Source organism: Bos grunniens, chromosome 6 (genome assembly GCF_055505025.1).
Source record: "Bos grunniens cultivar Pamir isolate PY7600 chromosome 6, Bosgru_T2T1.0, whole genome shotgun sequence".
NCBI lineage: Eukaryota > Metazoa > Chordata > Mammalia > Artiodactyla > Bovidae > Bos > Bos grunniens.
The window spans coordinates 106671186-106689356 of NC_141170.1; the positions used below are offsets into that span (position 1 = coordinate 106671186).

Below are 18171 nucleotides of genomic sequence, written 5' to 3' on the forward strand. Positions count from 1 at the left end.
CATTTCATACTCTTGACCTGAATTCTCTGTCAGTTTCCATGTCTGATAACCACATTCTGCATTCACAGCAACTCACTGCCCCAGCCCATTTCTCTCTGCTCTTTTCCTCAGGCTCATTCCTGGCTGCTTTTCTCTATCTATATAGTAACTGGTTGCTCTTTGGTGTCCACCATCTTAGGCAGCTCTTTTTCTTATTTTACACAGCTTTCCCAGGCCTCCTTAATAACTCTTATTCTCCTGATTATTGTCTGGCTTTTGCTTCTCCAGGTGTAGGTTCTTACACAAGGGGAGGGAGTTATTGTGGCAAAGTTATTGTCTCAGAGAGAAGGATAAGGAAGTAGAGAAGCAGGATAAAAACATAAACAAAAAACCCAGTGTGTGCCTTCAGCAAAGTCCGAGGCTCAGCCTGATCTACCAGCAGCTTGGAGTGTTTCAGGCGAGGACTCTCCTGATCCTTCACCAGGCAGTCATTGACCACCAGCTGTGGGGGAAAGGAGAAAAAAGGGATGTAAACTCCCAAGGGGTCAAGTAGGGCTCTCCTTGCTTTCAGGCACATGGAAAATGAAAAAGGGAAAAACCAAGTCTGCTAGATATCAAAATGCTAATGACTGAAATCTTTATCTCCAACTCCCACCTCTCTGAGAGCTTCAGATGTGTGTTGCCAGTCCCCTTTAGAAAATTCCTTCCAGAGAATCTGCCTCTATTTCTGATTAATCTCCCAGACTCCCTCTCTACCTGCACCTCCTCCATATCTCAGCAAAACTTGAGGGTCGCCTGTAACAGTCCCTCTAACTTCCTCCCACAGCCAATCATGAGTCCACACACCTCATGTCATTCCCACTGTAAATGCTTTCTTTTAGGCCATCAACTTTTCTCACTCATATTAAGGCATTAGGTCACCCTTTAGTGAATTCACACTAAAGAAATCTAATGTATCCTCAGTGTGGATACCATTATTAACTCAACATATTAGCTCAACTTCTTTAAAAAAAAAAAGGCCCAAATCTTTAGTACACTCTATCATGCATTTTCTGGCTGGGACCTGGGTAGTTTCATAGATTCATCTCTCTTGTCGCTGTCCCATACCTTGTTTCAAACATTCCTAGAATTATCTATGCACTGCACTTCATTTCTTATCACTGGCATTCTAGACCAAACCATCATTATCTCTTAACCAGTTTGCCAAAACAATCTCCTAACTGCTTTAATTTGTGCTCATTGAAATTCACCTTGATAAGCATCTAACTATCTAGTGGCCCATTCATCTAAAGCACACAGAGCTTCATCCTGTTTTTCATTCTGAATTCCTTTCAGGGTGCACTGCCCGCAGGCCACTACAGTGGGTTGTGATTTAAGCCTTATACAACTGGATGATGAGCAAGGCCCTGCATTCTTTTTCCCTTCACATTCTCCATCCTCCTCCTTTAGGTCGTAAATTCAACCAAGGTTCGGGAGGCATTTAGTGACTGATTTGTCCAGTGGTGCTAGGAAGGCTTATTCTTAGGTCAGCCAAGGATTTTGTTGGTAGGCCATTCATGTGCTATGTCTAGATTAAGCCCTGTTAAAAACCTAAAAATCCTCTAGGATGTCTGCCCTACTAGTCTATTATGATCCAGAAAATGTTCTCCCTTGTTAAATCATCCCATACATAGAAAAGCACTAAAATCACTAAGATGTCTGTTTTGTAATTAGCAGTAATCTTTTGCCAAGATGTTTGCTTAACTATGGGCTTCCCAGGTGGCACTAGTGGTAAAGAACACACCTGCCCATGCAGGAGCCGCAGGAGACGTGGGTTTGATCCCTGGGTTGGGAAGATCCCCTGGAGGAGGGCATGGCAACCCACTCCAGTACTCTTGCCTGGAGAATCCTATGACAGAGGAGCCTGTTGGGCTACAGTCCATGGGGTCGTAAAGAGTCAGACACGACTGAGGTGACTTAGCACGCATGCACATCCTCAACCGTATGTATTTCTTAGCCCCCAAATTCATATGTATACCAGTTCCTTTCCTACCTCTTTGGAACAGTTCCTCAGACCTCTCTCCTTGGCTATAGTCTGCAGTAAAACCCTGAATAAAACGTAAACTCATGTAGTGTGATTTTTTTTTAAGTTGACACTCTTTTAATTTAAATATCTTCAGAGGAAGGTAGCATCTCTTCCAACATTCTTCATTTTCAAAACTTTACTTTTTCAAATAATCAATGGTTTAAACCTGAAGTTACCTTTGCCAAAAGTTGAAATTTCTTTTTTCATCATGTAGGACAACACCAAGGATTTGCTGCACGCTATATATCAGATAGACAACACAAACTGGACTCAGAATAGATGGTAAAATATACTCAATTTACTACCATCAACCCTGTATAATTACAATAATTTATGTCCCATTTGCATGATAGGTCCTGTTAATTTATTACTATTTATTATAATTTATTATTCAGATACTATTTATTCATTTCCTAGATCATCTAGGCATCTGATATTTCTTATCTCTCTGATTATTTGCTTCACAGAGTGATAGCTTACAGTGGACAATGTCAGATTTGTGATCTCCGAAGAATAAGACTTAACTTCGGGACCAGGGACCAGGCTTGAACACTCAAGAGTTTTTGTGTAGCAGAGTTTTATTAAAGTATAAAAAGGGACAGAGAACGCTTCTGACATAGACATCAGAGAGGGGCTGGAGAGTGCCCCCCTCGCTAGTCTAAGCAATGGAGTTATATACTTTATAATTGGTTATTATAATAAATCAAAAGAATGTCTCAAGGTTGTAAAGAGCTGACTAGACCCACTCCCACATTTTACATTTTAAGTTAACAGGATTAGCCAGAAGGATTTTAGGAAGGAGAAACTGTCCTCAAGCAGGATACATTGTTGTTGTATAATCCTTCAAAAGTGAAGTCACTCAGTTGTGTCCCACTCTTTGGGACCCCATGGACTGTAGCCCACCAGGCTCCTCCATCCATGGAATTTTCTAGGCAAGAGTACTGGAGTGGGTTGCCATTTCCTTCTCCAGGGGATCTTCCCAACCCAGGGATTGAACCCGGGTATCCCACATTGCAAGCAGACGCTTTACCATCTGAGCCACTAGGGAAGCCCTGTATATTCCTTAATACAGAATTTAAACTTAGTTGTTTGTGGTTTAATCATCAGTTCCAGGCCTAAAGGAAAAAAAAAAATGTTTTAGGTGTCTAAGACTAAAGAATGTAGAGGGAAAAAAGGCATTTGTCCTTTCCTCCTCCTTGAGAATTTCAGAGCCCTATCTCCTCTTTGAGAGTTCCAGATCCCCCTCTCCTTCTTGGGGACCCTGGACTTCCTATCAACCTGCCTAGGAATTGACTCTCTCAAGAGCTTGATTGACATGCTCATTTATTCCTTCAAAAAGCAGAAAGAGAAGAGGCTTTAAAAATCTATTTGCTCAATGAGATAATGCATGTGACCAAACCTACCCACCAAAATCTGTACTATTCTCCTTCTACAGAAACATGGGTGGATCTGAACACATAGGCAGAATATATCTTCCAGATTTCCCTGCCTCCAGATGATGTTCTTGGCAAAGATGTGTGAGCCGAAGTGATGTATGTCACTCCAGGTTTTGCCCCCTCTGCATGTTCTTTAATGTTCTTCACGTTTCCTAAATGACTTAAACTAATTCTGATAGCAGTTTGTAATCATCATGTTGAAGACAGCAGAGTCACTGTCAGCCTGGGTCCCTGAGCATAAGGGCTGAGTTGCTGCTAACCCAGAACTCTGCTCTAGATCAAAGAAATAAACTTCCTGTTTTTAAGGGAGCTGAGTTTTGAGGATCCTATCTTTTTTTTTCTGGGTTGGTCTACCATATCAAAAACAAAGTATGTAAATAAAACTCTTAAAATCAAAAGTCCTGGACAGATAGAAAGTATCACTATAATTCAAAGATTATGAGTAAAATTACAAATGAATGAATGAATGGAAATAGGTGATTTGGGTTATGACCATATTTTGTTTTTTCTACATCATATTAGTTTCCACTAGTGTGATAACTGAGAGTTAGCTTTGTTACAGAATGGCCCAACTCCAGTCAGAACATGTATCTATACGGTTCAAGTTAAAAAAGAAATATTAATAAAAGAACCAGTTTACCCTTCTCACTTCCTACTACATACACACATAGTCCTATTTTCATTCAAAAGGACATATTTTTAGAATATCTGGAAGCTATAGCAATACTCTGCAAAGAGACAGGCACGTTTCTCTCTAAAACCTCCCATTTTCAATGCTTTATTATATCTGTGGGGGAAAAAAAAAAAAGAGCTTCAATTAGTAGCTTTTTTGTGAACAACACTTCTTTTCACAATTATTTGGCTCATTTAACAAAGAAGACATGCCCTCAAATTAAGAGTGAAAAGGTGTTTTTGAAGGTGAAGGCAATTAAGCTGGGTGCGTTATCAAAGCACACAGGAAACAAAACAAAGAACTCCTGCAGCATAAACGTGAAGCCTTGTGCCACTGATTGAGAAACATTTATACTACACATTGTGTGTTTGTGTAGTGGGCCAGAGAGTCTGAGGATGTAATGTAGAGCAAAGTAAATAGTGTCCCTGCTTTTATAGGGCTTGCTTTTGAGTCGGGGAGATAGGCATTAAATCACAAATAGGCATTAATTATTTGTAAAAAAATTAAATAATACAAAGGAAGAATATAGGGAGCTATGGAAATGTATAATATTTGTCTTGGAGAAGGATGAGCAAAATGAGATCTGAAGGATAAGTAGGAATTAACTATATAAAAGAAAGTACAGGGAAAAGCATTCCAAGAGATGGAACACCACAGATTCAAGGAACCAAAAGAGGTCTATTGGATTAGGTTGCAGTGAACAGAATAAGGCCATAGGAGTGGGTCAGAGAGGCTCTCGTGGGGAACTTAAAACCATATGAAGAACAATATGTAAATACTGAAAAGGTTTTAAGAATGGAAGTGACATTCTGTGTCATAAATTCATTCTGACTGCCTTGTGGAGGAAGAGTGTTAGCAGTTGAAAGCGATCAGCTTACAAGGCAAGGTAAAGGAACGTAGAGGCTTGGATTTAGGTGGTGGTACTAGTGATAATAGAAATAAATGGATATATAAAACATACTTGAGAAAAGTAATATTAAAAAGGTGAAAGATTTATATGATCTGAAGAGAAACTAGAGTATAGGGAAAACTAATTAAAAAATAAAAACTTTGATAATTGAAATCAACTGTGTAAATATGCATTAGACAAAACTGCAGGCTATTGATGTTAACAATATGTAAATTTATTGATGTGACTTAGGTTTTATTTTTTGTTTTAGGAAAACTCTGGCTAGGTAATATAGTACTATTGCTATTGCTAAGTCACTTCAGTTGTGTCCGACTCTGTGTGACCCCATAGACGGCAGCCCACCAGGCTCCCCTGTCCCTGGGATTCTCCAGGCAAGAACACTGGAGTGGGTTGCCATTTCCTTCTCCAATGCATGAAAGTGAAAAGTGAAAGTGAAGTCGCTCAGTCATGTCCAACCCTATAAATCAATAAATAACTTTACAGACTGCTTCAGGAACTCTCTTCACATCAAGTTTTTAGAAACATTAATCTGCTGTCCTAATCAAGCAGCTTGATCATCAGGTTAGTTGTCCAGACTAATTTCACAGTATCCACCAGTTTTAAACTTTGCCCAGTTCTCCATTTCCCTTCTTGAAAGATTGCTTATACCTCTTCAGGCCAGACCTCAAATCCTATAAATATCTCACCTCTAAGTACCTCTTTCTGAAACACTGCTAAGGCCCTGTCAAGATGGTATTCTCCCTATTTTAATGAGTTGGGAGTACTTTATTAACAGATTGTCTGAAGATATTTTGAGGAACTCAACAACAAAGTATAGGAAGTAGTTTCACAAACATTGGCTTAGTCATACAATGAAACATATGAAGTATTAAATTATGTTGCAGCAAAGTACTGGCATTGAACAATATCACAACATATTAACTAAAAATTCAAGTTACTAAAGATTTTACTTTAACCCCAGTGTGATATGCTTGGTTGTTTGGAAGGATAAATAGATAGAGAGAGAGAGAAAATTCTCATAGGACAACCTTCTAAATTTTAACTGTGCTTATCTTTTGGGATAAGAATATGAATGATTTTTTCCCAATATTTTGGAATTTTTCTTCATTGAATACATTTGTGTAATAAAAGTAATGAATGTTATAAAGAGATAAAACTTTTGAATGTGCATATATTTGGGAATTGAAATATGTATTCCAAAATCAAAAAAGTTAACTCTGTGGTTTCTTCCTTAAAGTTTTCTTGTTTCGGTGATGGAGAAAATGGATGGAGGAATAGTAATAACTACTCCTTCCATGGTACAGTTTCACAGTAATCATGTAAGACAAATGATACTTTTCATCTTATGAGTGAAAAAATGGGACTAATTTAAATAACATTACTTCTCACTAGAAACAAGGGCCAGTTCAAGTTTTACTCTCAAGAGTGTCTAAAATACTAATTGGTAGCATCTGTTGAGTATTTACCATGACTCATGACTCTCTGAGATAGTTTTCTTTTGCATTAATTTTACAAATGAGTCAACAGGAACAGATCTGTTCGTCTCGAGGAAGTGACAAGTAAGATAAGGAATCAAACCCAGGTAAGCTGAGCCACAGAGCCTGTATTTTTAATCATTATATGTTATCTTCCATATTTTTATTTATTTTTACTTTACATGCCACAGCTAGACACTCATACATATATTTTATATTTTTCAAATGGCTAACTCTGAAAATACTTAGCTACTTAGGACTGGCTGCTCTTTAAGGAGAGGGACAGTGTGGGAAGAACAAATGGACTACAGAAGTCACTTGGCTTCAGGGGAAAAGCAGCTGAATTTTCTGCTTCACTAATTAACTACACCAATCCCCAAGTGTCAAATAATATTAACCAGTCAACAGTTGCTTTTCCAGAGAGCTAGGTGACTCATTTTCTAAACATACTGCTTATGTAGCTATCACCTCCCGCTGCAGAATTTTGGCTGAGCCCAACCTTCCTCTCTCTCTTGGAGGTCTCATCTCCAGTTTTGCTTCTTCCTGGCGCTGGTACCCTCATTCCTCAACTTAGTTTCTTACTTAACCTCAGGGCTAATCCAGGTTAGGCTATATCTGCAAATGTGACTAAATGTTAAGACGGGGAATTTAATGATAGTATCCTAAGTCTTTGTTATGTGACAGCCTGGATGGGAGGGGAGTTTGGAGGAGAAGGGGTACATGTATACATATATATATATATATATAGCTGTGTCACTTTGCTGTCTACCTGAAACAACATTGTTAATCAGCTATACTCCAATATAAAATTAAATGTTTTAAAAAAAATCCTAAATCATAACTAGATATTACAGTGACTAGAGGGAAACCCCTTTCCTAAGGAAATGTTGGAAAGAAGAATCCTTGGAGGCCATCTCATTTCCTTAGCACATTTCCAAGGTCTTCTTCCTGAACTTCAATTCAGGCTCTTCCAACAGGCTGGTAAAGCCATATTAAAGGTCTTTTATCAACAGTGACCACTGCCACCTGCTAAAGTCTACGTGATCTGGTAGTGTCTCTATCACTCTGAGGGTCCTACTAATAACCAAGGACTCCCAGTGACTGGAGCTTCCCTGGTGACTCAGATTGTAGGGAATCTGTCTGCAACGTGGGAGACCCAGGTTTGATGCCTGGGTTGGGAAGACCCCCTGGAGGAAGAAATGGCAACTCTCTCCAGTATTCTTGCCTGGAGAACCCCATGGACAGAGAAGTCTGGCCGGCTGCAGTCTGTGGAGTCAGAGAGAGTTGGACATGCCTGAAAAACTAACCCCTTCCCAGTGACTAAATCCAGGCAACTTGACCCAAGCATCATCTTCATGGGAATCTACATAACCAATTATGTAGATTTTCTTAAAACTGCCTTTCTTTGACCTCTTCAATTCTAGTTCTGGTTTTCTCACTGCTACTCATCATTCATTTTTCTGCCTATTCTTCTTTTCTTGTTTTCTTTTTCCTTAAATGTAGGCCTTTCCCACTACTTTGGAGTGGATAACACTGCTAAAGCCCTTGACTCTTGCCTCCATGTAGGTACCTCCCAAATCATGATCCCAAGCCCCATAGCTCTCCAGAAATGCTCATCCTTATATCTCACTTCATGCTTTGATGCCCAAGTGTATCCTTCCCAAAGCTTCAATTTATGTTAATGGTACCATTTCCCCACTATTCAAAATCAATCCTTGGAGTATCATTTGATTTCTTCCTTATAGTTCCCACTTCCAACATTATCACAGCCTGTAGATTTTATATTAGGAGTATCTGTATTAAAAATACCTGTAGGGATTTATTTCTTCCCATTTACAAGCCAGCATCATAGGACTGTTTTACCCACTGAGCCTTCTCCTCTAATCATCAGCCCATTTTCCCCAGTCTTCTATGATTTTGATTACTCATCTTCTATATTAAAAATATGTGTGTTTGTGTTAGTCAGTCAGCCACGTCCAACTCTTTGTGACCCCATGGACTGTAGCCTGCCAGGCTCCTCCATCCGTGGGATTTTCCAGGCAAGAATACTGGAGTGGGCTGCTGTTTCCTTCTCCCAGGGATCTTCCCAACCCAAGGATTTAACCCAGGTCTCCCGCATTGCAGGCAGACACTTTACCTACTGAACCACCAGGGAAGCCATTAAAAATGCTGCTAAGCTGCTAAGTCACTTCAGTCGTGTCCGACTCTGTGCGACCCCATAGACGGCAGCCCACCAGGCTCCCCATCCCTGGGATTCTCCAGGCAAGAACACTGGAGTGGGTTGCCATTTCCTTCTCCAATGCATGAAAGTGAGAAGTGAAAGTGAAGTCGCTCAGTTGTGTCTGACCCTCAGCGACCCCATGGACTGCAGCCCACGAGGCTCCTCCATCCATGGGATTTGAGGCCATGGTAAAAAATGAGACCTTAAAATAAATGTTCAGGCTCATCTGCATTTGTCCCATAATGACTATTGTTTATTTAGGGTCTTCAATGTGCCAAACACTTTGCTAACCACTTTATATATATTGTTTTTAATACTTTCAATAATCATGAAAAGTAAGGTTTATTATATAATACCTAGTATACATTTGGGCAAACAATTCAATTAACGGGATGTTTGCTTCCATAAGGTCACACCTTAGGAGGCAAATAGAGCTATCCTTTGATTTAGGTCTCTTGAATTCTAAAGCCTGTTCTGAGAATTTAATACATGACACTACAAACATGTATAAACCAGATAATAACTGGTTAAAAATTAAATTTTTGTTTTATATGTTACTGTATATCAGGAAAAAATTAAAGGTTAATCCCATGAAGTTAAGAAACTTACTCCTAGAATTCTTATTGATACAGAAGGAGGTTAAGTAAAAATAGAAGAAAATAGATATCACTGTGCTGCTGCTGCTGCTAAGTCACTGTAACCTACTCTAAATTTCTTAGCTTAGATTCAAGAAGTGGTAATTTCTTTAATCTCTCCCCGATGGTGAAAGTGCTGCACTCAATATGCCAGCAAATTTGGAAAACTCAGCAATGGACACGGGACTGGAAAAGGTCAGTTTTCATTCCAATCCCAAAGAAAGGCAATGCCAAAGAATGCTCAAACTACCGCACAATTGCACTCATCTCACACGCTAGTAAAGTAATGCTCAAAATTCTCCAAGCCAGACTTCAGCAATATGTGAACTGTGAACTTCCAGATGTTCAAGCTGGTTTTAGAAAAAGCAGAGGAACCAGAGATCAAATTGCCAACATCTGCTGGATCATCGAAAAAGCAAGAGAGTTCCAGAAAAACATCTATTTCTGCTTTATTGACTATGCCAAAGCCTTTGACTTTGTGGATCACCACAAACTGGAAAATTCTGAAAGAGATGGGAATACCAGACCACCTGACCTGCCTCTTGAGAAATCTGTATGCAGGTCAGGAAGCAACACTTAGAACTGGACATGGAACAACAGACTGGTTCCAAATAGGAAAAAGAGTACATCAAGGCTGTATACTGTCACCTTGCTTATTTAACTTATATGTAGAGTACATCATGAGAAACACTGGGCTGGAAGAAGCACAAGCTGAAATCAAGATTGCAGGGAGAAATATCAATAACCTCAGATATGCAGATGACACCACCCTTATGGCAGAAAGTGAAGAAGAACTAAAAAGCCTCTTGATGGAAGTGAAAGAGGAGAGAGAAAGTTGGCTTAAAGCTCAACATTCAGAAAACTAAGATCATGGCACCTGGTCCCATCCCTTCATAGTAGATAGATGGGGCAACAGTGGAAACAGTGGCAGACTTTATTTTTTTGGGCTCCAAAATCACTGCAGATGGTGACTGCAGCCATGAAATTAAAAGACGCTTACTTCTTGGAAGGAAAGTTATGACCAACCTAGACAGCATATTCAAAAGCAGAGACATTACTTTGCCAACAAAGGTCCATCTAGTCAAGGCTATGGTTTTTCCAGTTGTCATGTATGGATGTGAGAGTTGGACTGTGAAGAAAACTGAGTATAGAATTGATGCTTTTGAATTGTGGTGTTGGAGAAGACTCTTGAGAGTACCCTGGACTGCAAAGAGATCCAACCAGTCCATCCTAAAGGAGATCGGTCTTGCGTGTTCATTGGAATGACTAATGTTGAAGCTGAAACTCCAATACTTTGGCCACCTGATGCAAAGAGCTGACTCATTTGAAAAGACCCTGATTCTGGGAAAGATTGAGGGCAGGAGGAGAAGGGGGCAACAGAGGATGAGATGGCTGGATGGCATCAGGCGACTCAATGGAGATGAGTTTGGGTAAACTCCAGGAGTTGGTGATGGACAGGGAGGCCTGGCATGCTGCAGTCCTTGGGGTCGTAAAGAGTTGGACACAACTGAGCGACTGAACTGAACTGAACTGAATTTCTTTAATGACCATGTGTTTATTTATACTCAAACCATGATTGTCACTGTAAGAAGGAAAACTGTCTACCTCACAATTAACAAGGGCTGGGGCATCCTCTGGATAATGTGCAAAATGGATGCTTGTCAACACACGATTATATGAAAGATTATCTGTAATTACCCATGTGCTAGAGTGAGTTTGCCTCTCATGTAAAATAACAGAAAGACAGCACAAAATAAATAAATAAATAACTCCCTATTTGGCCACCTGGGAGGGAAGTAAATATGTCTATGAACATGGTTCTGTGAAGACTCAAGATGCTACAGTTTATGAAAAAGCAGAGGTTTTCTCCACCCTATAAAAATGAAACAAAACAGAACAAAACAAAAAGCTAGTGAGGTATACGCTACTTCCCAGAGAGGTCTTACTAATAAATCAAGTGGTTCCATTCTTGCTGTTATTTATTCCTTTGTTTCTATTCTTTTTTGCCTTCACGTCATTACACTGTTTTTATATAAAACTTCTGATTCCTTCTTTACCACCTTTCAATTTTATGTTTATAGATTGTTCTAATGAAAGAAAAGGCATTTATATCAAGCAGTACAGTCTATAGTCCACTCTGAGGAACTTATTATGCATAGGAAGTTAATGAAAATTAAATTCACTCTGGATGAAATTGAAGGCAATCCTTTTTGTTCACTGAAGGATCTGTTAGCCTCTGAAGCCAAGATCAATCCAGAAGTAAAAAGAAGGCACATTGGTGTATTCAAATGTCAGTTGAATACAGATTATTGCCAGAATTTTATCAGACTGCATCAGTGATTCCTAAGATATTATTTTAAAGCCATTATTTATGTAACTAATTACAATTTTCTCTTTTCAAGTGTCAAGAATGAGCTTGAACTATCTTAAGCAAAATGGAAGAATTTATTACACAAATTCAAGGATATTTTACAAAACACAATAGGAATAAACTTTTGTCCCAGAGAAGTTTGGAATTTAGAAATGAAAAAACCATCAAAGAGTTAGCAGTATTCATACTCCATCTCTCATTTATACATCTTTCTGTGTATATATTCTATTTCGCATGGCATAAAATGGCAAGGCAATCACATGAAATTGTATAGGTTGCTGACAACACAAAGGTGTCCAGCGTTGGATACAGTCGAAAGCACAATCTAGCTCTGCTAGCCAAGCTGTGAACCCTCAGGGTTGAGTTGTCCTAAAAAGGGTGACTTTTTCTAGTTTCTAAAAGGCAGCATATGGGTAAGTGGCTGCTGCTGCTGCTGCTGCTAAGTCGCTTCAGTCGTGTCCGACTCTGTGCGACCCCATAGATGGCAGCCCACCAGGCTCCCCCATCCCTGGGATTCTTCAGGCAAGAAAACTGGAGTGGGTTGCCATTTCTGTCTCCAATGCATGAAAGTGGAAAGTGAAAGTTAAGTCACTCAGTCGTGTCCAATTCTTTGCGACCCCATGGACTGCAGCCTACCAGGCTCCTCCGCCCATGGGATTTTCCAGGCAAGAGTACTGGAGTGGGTTGCCATTGCCTTCTCCAATGGGTAAGTGCAGACCCCATCAAATGCTTCGGCTTTGCATATTTCAGGTCCAGTCACACAAAGAAAATATAATCCAAACTACAAATCTCTAGTAAAGAGATTTCAGTTGAATGTGTCATCTACTGCTGGTTCAATTAGCTATGATTTAGAAGGTAAGGATGTATATTTTAAAACTGTGAATTAGTCTCTGGTGGGTAGGGCAGTTATCCACAATACCTCTAAATTTTTACATTTCAGACTGCCCATTACCCTCTAACTCTCAGAGATTTCCTGAGTCAATTATTTATGAGATTTATATCAGAATTAAAAGTATGCCAGGAGCAACAGAAACAATCTAGATTTGGAGCAAAACTAGTCCTTTTCTTCTCTCCACATATGTAAAATTCTTCAGGGGTTGGCTTTGCATTTCTAGGGGACTGGAGATCCATTGATTCTTCAATTAAAATATAAGATGCGGGTTTTGAAATATTTGTTTTGTATGTTTCCTCCAAAATAATTTTTGTCTTCCTCTAATGGTTACCAGATTCAGCAAATAAAAATATAGCCCACCAGTTAAATTTTAATTTTACTAAATATCAGGTAATGAATAAGTATGCCCCATGTATGAATTTCAGATAAATGAAACTCCAATATTTTGGCCATCTGATTCGAAGAGCAGATTCATTGGAAAAAATCCTGATGCTGGGAAAGATTGAGGGCAGGATGAGAAGGGGATGACAGAGGATGAGATGGTTGGATTTCCTCACCAACTCAATGGACATGAGCAGTGTATATGAGCAAACTCTGAGAGTGAAGGACAGGGGAGCCTGGTGTGCTTCTATCCATGGGCTTACAAAGAGTTAGACACATCTTAATGACTGAACAACAACAATGTATGAATTTCAGATAAATAATGAATAATAAATAATAAGCATGCCCCATGTAACATTTGGGACATAAATGTACTAAAAATTATTGCATAAAATAGACACTGAAGAATCATTCATTGATAATCTGAAACAAATTGACTTGAGATAGCATCACTGACTCGATGGGCATGAGTTTGAGCAAGCTCCAGGGAAGCCTGGCGTGCTGCAGTTCATGGGGTTACAAAGATTCAGACACGACTGAGCAACTGTACTGAACTGATCTTTCATTTGGCAATGACAAACTTACAATCTTATTTCCTTTTTTTTTTTTTTATAAGTAGAACCCTGGAGAATTGCTTTTAGACATTTTTAAGATCTAATTTTGGCAAAGGGATGGAGCTAGAAAATAGGAACAGATATTTAGCTTTACACATGAAGAATATTGAAGCTTAACCTGGTGGCTTTACAGTGAAATATGATAAATGGTTGCTTGATCCACATAAGTAAAAACGTCTATGTTCTCTTTGGGGGAAGAAAATGAATGAAGGCTAAGTTGTATTATTTTTATAGTATTTACACATACTCAGTCACATAATGAACCAAGGATATTTTATAAGTAAAATATAACTAATAAAGTAGTACATAATTTCATCAGAAAGCCAATTTACATTTCTAGAACTAAGAGAAATCAGATGATTTTCCATATATTAATACTGTCAATCCCTTTTTACTACTCATTTTCATTTAAATTAATTATATAGAATGACTTATAGATAGTAATATAAAAAAAATCATCTAATATTGCCTTTAGTCCTTGAGACTTAGTCCTGCTTTTAAAAAATGGCACAATGGTTGGTGTCCTTGGTGGTCTAGTGGTTGGGAGTCCACCTGCAAATGCAGGGGACACAGGTTGGATTCCTGGTGAGGGAAGATTCCACATGCCACAGAGCAACTACTGAGCCCCTGTGCTGCATCCTCTGGAGCCCACGCTCCACAAGAGAAGCCACTGCAATGAGAAGCCTGCACACCGCAACTAGATTATCGCCCCTGCTGGCGGCAACTAGAGAAAGCCCACGAACAGCAACACAGGCCCAGCACAGCCCCCCACCCCATGGCACACTAGTAAGTGTGTTAAACTTGAAAACTTAAATCATAGAATTCTGAAAGAAGGTAACTATCTTATTAAGTCATCTACAACTTAAAAGTTGGAATAATTATTATTTAAGTACACATAAAATGTACTTGAGTTTAGATTTAATCAAGTAATTACAGTAAGAGTATGATTTTTGAAGAAATTAGAGAAATATCTTAATTTTCCTTTATTACTCAAAGGTAACACTACCATGATTCTTTTAGAGATTTGAAGAGCAAATGTTCTGTTCCATACAGTACACTAGTCAAAATATACATTTTAATCTTGTTTCTTTTTCATAATTTTTGCTTCCCTGGTGGCTCAGATGGTAAAGCACTGCCTGCAATGTGGGAGACCTGGGTTCAATCCCTGGGTTGGGAAGATCCCCTGGAGAAGGAAATGGCAAGCCACTCCAGTACTCTTGCCTGGAAAATTCCATGGACTGAGGAGCCTAGTAGACTACAGTCCATGGGGTCACAAAAAGTCAGACACGACTGGGCGACTTCACTTTCATAAAGTAGATATTATTATCTATGTTTTTAAAAAAGCTATTAGAAACTGAAATTTAGAAATATTGATTAGCTCCTCTAAGCCACACATATAAATAATGTGTTCATATCTGGTCCTAAAGCCTATATGATATATACATGATAAAAAATTGAACTTATTGTGTTACTAAAATATTGGACCCACACTCAAGGCAGGAGGTATTGATAAATTATCTTGGGTTCTCAATTCTTTTTTTACTATAATAGAGATAAATATATGATTTTAGGAACAAATTAACATGAGTATTCAACAACTTTTTTTGATAGAGTGAATTACTCACCTCAAACATAGTAAATTGTTTAGGGGACATAAATAGTAACCTGTCATCTTTTGGTGGAAATATTTTTATAAGTTAGAGTAATTTTTTATCTTTGGAGAATACCTTCAATCTTAAAAATTGATCAATATGGTGTTGACCACTAGAGGGCTTAAATTTTGCAATCCTTGTTAGTAATCTAGTAGCCCTGATTGACATTTTATGAAGGGCTTCTGGTAAATTTTGAAAAGTGAAATAGACTGACTGAAACTGAAATAAACTGACTCAATGGAGCTCATGTGACAAACAAATGTTATAATTAAATCTAACTTTAATATTTGTTGGCATCTTTACTTCTAAACAATTATAGTATTAGGGCATTTTCCAATTACAATTATTGTAAAATTGCAGAAGTATTTTACAATTGCTATTTGATAAATTTCCCAGAGAATTTTAGTGAAATTGGAATATAATGTAACTGAAGTATTGGAATTAATAATATGGAGAGGCCTTAGAATGCCTACTGAGAAAAGAAGACGATAGAAGCCTGAAGGAGAACCTCTGGAGAGCAGGAAAGCAATAGATGACAAAGAAGCAAATAAAACCAACCAAAAAATTTGAGTATTCTTCCCTTGGAGAGGTTGGCCTGTGCTTGGCAATGTGAAGCCAGGGGTTGAGTGATTGATTTAAGTAATAATTATAAAAGTGGCATTTATTGGATTTGTTCTATGCCAGGCCTCTACTAAGGCATTAACATATATTAACTCACTGAAACGTCTCATACACCTCAGATATCTTCTCTATTCTTCTTTTTATTTTACAAATAAGGAATCAGACCCTTTCTTCTTAGACCCTTGCCCCGCCACCCTAAAATAAGAAACATTTGGTGAAGGCTATGGCAAATACAAAGCACTTTCCTAAGCAGATGAATTCTATAAAGACTCAAGATACATAGCTTATTGAGTTCAAGATCATGAATTCTATAAAGACTCAAGATACGTAGCTTATTGAGTTCAAGATCATGAATTCTATAAAGACTCGAGATACGTAGCTTATTGAGTTTAAGATCTAGGACAAAGCAATGGCCTCGGAGGAGAAACATTCTTCATGAGCTTTGGGAGAACTGAGGCCAGGGCATTGAATAATATCTGATAGTAAGAATTAAATGTCATGAAAAAATATCTGATCATTGAAGTTGGGAAATTGAACATGGTCTAAAATCTTGTTTGTGGGCCAAGGGGGAGAAAAATACATCTAGACGACACTGTTAGATGACCAGACATTTAAAAGCTGGTCTTGCCACAAGTTCTTAATGGCTTTATATAATGAAACAAAGCAAAATACAACAGAAACAAATGTCTGATATACTACTTATGGTTTTTGTAGCAGTTTCTGGCAATTAAATTTCTTGGCCAAGCTAGCAGTGAGGAAATCCTGTATTTTTTAAAAAATATTTATTTATTTAATTTACTTATTTGGCTACATTGGGTTTAGTTGGGCATGGGGGATTTTTTATTGCAGCACAAGGGCTTCTCTCTGGTTGCTTCTTGCAGCCTTCGTTGCCCCACAACATGTGGGATCTTAGTTCCCCGATTAGAGATTGAACCTGTGTCCCCTGCAGTGGAAGCTGGGAGCCCTAACCCCTGGATTTCCAGGGAATTCCCTTATGATGGTTTTACATGCAAACACACTCAAGGCTATCATATAAAGTATGAGTAATATACCTAGAGAAAAAAACATTTCAGAGGAGAAAGTGATAAAGACATTAACTTAGTCATTGTCTCTGGCAAAAGGTCATTCATGGATGATGCCAATAAACATAATTATGTAATATTTGCTAGGAGTATTCAGCCACTTAAATGCAGGAACAGATTAATAGATAGTTGGATCTGACTCTAGTTTAAGTTTTGCTAGGAAAGAATGCTTGAGGAAGAAAGGGAAAAGGGAGTTAAAGACATTTGTTGGGAAGCAGTTACAGGGCGAAATTATGAAAACAAGCTGGATTGAGTGACATGTGAAGACACGGGATTATGATGAATAAGAGTAAGTTACAGGGTCAATGAATTGATGGTCTTGAAGAATGGAGTACTAGAGTGAGTAGACTGAGGATGATAGAATGAAATGATTTAAAACAAATTCAGAGATGGTACAGTTGATGACAAGGTCTAGGTGTGACATGTGAGTGGTCGGTAATTGGAACCAAGGAAACAAAAGCATTTAGAGGCTAAGGTGCTAGTCGGATCATCTAGTTGGATTTTGAAAATAGATAGCCATGATGACAGGTAAGCAAAATGACATAAGGAGCAAAAATCAATTACTCAGAGGTCCATACACATCCAATGAGGAGGGATACAGAGTGGCAAAGTATGAGACTTGATGTTTCAAAAGACATGAAAGTTCTGAAGGGGAAAAGAGGAGGGACAGTTTGGAGCAGAGAGGCCACTCTCTTAAGCTCCAGGCATAAATGGTACTTAGAGTATGAGAGGAAAATGTAAAAATAAACCCTTCATTTGAAGGGCTCGAGGGAAAGCGGTGTTTCCAAGAGTCAAAGTTAAAATTCAGCAAAACTCTGAAGGAAATGTTCAGTGAAGAGGATAACGAAGAAGTTTTCTGACGACAGGAAATAAGCTTGGGCAGAAGGGCTTAGGTGGCCAAGAGTCTAAGGGACGTGTGGTCAGACCAGCAGGGCTAAGAGAAGGGTGGGGATGAATATCTGCCTGAAACCGAGCGATCTAGGAAGCATGGACTTCTCATGGGTGACACAGGAAGATGAGATTTGGAGGTTTGGAGGGATTCGTTTCAGAAGCCACAGGACACAGTAATTAAAGGTCATGGGGTGGCTTGTTTTGCCTGCAGTTGCAGGCGGGACTGGCAGTGGAGCCACAGTCTCATTTCTGGGTTTTAGAGCAAGTGGTAGC

The 18171-nt window shown here is 38.7% G+C and overlaps 1 long non-coding RNA gene across 1 annotated transcript in view; it reads right to left on the minus strand.

Annotated features, from left to right (window-relative positions):
- LOC147371170 (uncharacterized) overlaps positions 1–18171 on the minus strand; it is a 97321-nt gene that overhangs the window by 5105 nt on the left and 74045 nt on the right. The window lies entirely within an intron of this gene.